Source organism: Sceloporus undulatus, chromosome 2, assembly GCF_019175285.1.
Source record: "Sceloporus undulatus isolate JIND9_A2432 ecotype Alabama chromosome 2, SceUnd_v1.1, whole genome shotgun sequence".
Lineage (NCBI taxonomy): Eukaryota > Metazoa > Chordata > Lepidosauria > Squamata > Phrynosomatidae > Sceloporus > Sceloporus undulatus.
In genome coordinates this window covers 145,997,609-145,999,588 of record NC_056523.1, presented here as the reverse complement: position 1 = coordinate 145,999,588, position 1,980 = coordinate 145,997,609, and the positions used below count along the sequence as shown (strand labels likewise).

General features: G+C 41.7%; 1 long non-coding RNA gene across 1 annotated transcript in view; it reads right to left on the bottom strand.

Annotated features, from left to right (window-relative positions):
- Nucleotides 1-479: 479 nt before the first annotated feature.
- Nucleotides 480-1,980, bottom strand: part of LOC121921039 — a 9,765-nt gene continuing 8,264 nt past the window's right edge. Inside the window, exon 3 of the long non-coding RNA XR_006101828.1 lies at nucleotides 480-584. This is a non-coding gene — a long non-coding RNA (uncharacterized LOC121921039). The remainder of the gene's footprint in view (nucleotides 585-1,980) is intronic.

Sequence of the window (1,980 nt, the reverse complement as noted above, 5' to 3'; positions counted from 1 at the left end):
AATAATAATAATAATAATAATAATAATAATAATAATAATAATAATAATAATTTTTAAAAAGTGAGATGTATGGTTGTGTAATCTACTAGTCATTTGCCCAGATACTCTCCTGGTCCCTGAACCTGTTGGGTAGCCATAGGAACATCTGGGACAACCAACAACCTCCCAAGCTGATATCCTGATAGGCAGCTTTTTGGGGCTTTGCCTCCAGCTCCTTACTCAGTTAAACACCCCCCCACGCACACAATAGCTTTCCAGTCCAGGAAAGAGAAAAGGAAACAAATGGTGTGGAAATGCGTAGCAAATTGGGATGCAATATAACACAGGCCTCTCCCTGCTGAGCTGTGTGGTTCCTTTCCGTCTGGGAGGTAGGACAGGCAGATGGGGAACCAATCATTCTGGGAAGGGGAAAAACCAGGCATTATCTTGCCAAACATTTCTTGTGAAAAGAACCATCAGCTCACCCTCTTTATGGTTCTTTGGCTTTTGTAAACCAGGCCTCTGAAATATTTGCATCCTTTTGTGTGTGTGGACAACACTTCCCTAATGTATAAGCAACCTTGAGTCCCAGTTTGGGGTTGTTCCTGGAGATGAGAAACAAAAATAAAGTTAACAACAACAACAACATATTGTTCTGAATGGATCCTTATAATGGATGTCCAAAGAGAAACTTTGGTCCTCCTTCCCTTCCTGGTTTGTTCTTCTTTCCCAATCTGCCTCCAACACTTGTGTTGGATTACAGCTTCCATCACCCCAGCCAGCAATGAGAGTTGTAGTGCAACACATCTGGAGGGCATCAGGTTGGGGAAAGTTGGTCTCTGTGTTTAGGTCTCTCATTTCATATTTAGTTGAACCCTTGTAAGAGGTTCAGGAGGAAGATCTTTCTGGAGTGTCCAGGATAAGAGAAATGTGAGTGTTTTGTGATCAGATAACATTTGGCTGAACAGTATAGGGTTACAATAAGTTGGAGTCATTTTGACGGCACCTAACAACAACAAAGGGGAATGAATTCCCTGGCCAATTAATGGTAAGTGTGCTAGAAAGGCTGCTGAATATCTTTCTTATTTAAATTGTTCATCAAAGAGAGATGCTTTTTTCTGTCTGTTCCATGTGATCCTCCCTAAAGGAGAATGGAGTCCTCTCTCATCTTATGAAAAGAATAAGGAGAATGTTAATATGCTCCATGATCCATGGATTGATAGGTACATACCTGTGTAAGCTGTTGGGTGAGTTATTGTAACACACTTTAAAACTTTTGTAGTTATACATTTTTGTCACTTTGCATGAACCAGATATGTGAGTCATCTATATGTATACATCCTTTTTGAAAGCTAGCATTGGTGTTGTTACATTTGGATAGAAAGGTGTAAGAAAGCTGCATTGGTCAGTATACACAAATGTATCCAGCTTTTTCCTTCCCTAAAGGAAAGTCCCTTTCTACTCTCTATCCCTGAAGCTGAGATTGACTTGCAGTGCTTTTCTAATGATTTTGGGTAGACAGGTACATACCTCACAGATTTCTGGATGAGCCAAAGCACTCAGAAAAGAGTTTGAAATTAGTATGGATTCCAAAAGCAGCTCTGTCTCACAGAGACTCATAGGCTGTCAACCTATGTGTTTACTCCTAAATAAATATGTGTAGGATGTCTTTGGACTTCTCCAAAGCTTCCAGTTCCTCCCCAAGCCCTGCACTGGGTGAAATCACACTAGGAATGCCACTGGGTTGAGAGAGTGTGACTTGCCCAAGATCACTCAGTACTGTTGCCCTGCCACCAGTAAAATGCTACTCCTTTGTCCATTTAAGTCATTTCTGATCTATGGTGACCCTAAGGTGAACCTATCACAGGGTTTTCTTGGCAAGATTTGTACAGAGGTATTTGCCATTGCCTTCCTCTGAGGCTGAGAAAGTGGGACTTGTCCAAGGCTAGCCTCAAGAAGAAGAGCCCTCCCTCCATGGCAATTGTCATCTTGTGGCCTGGG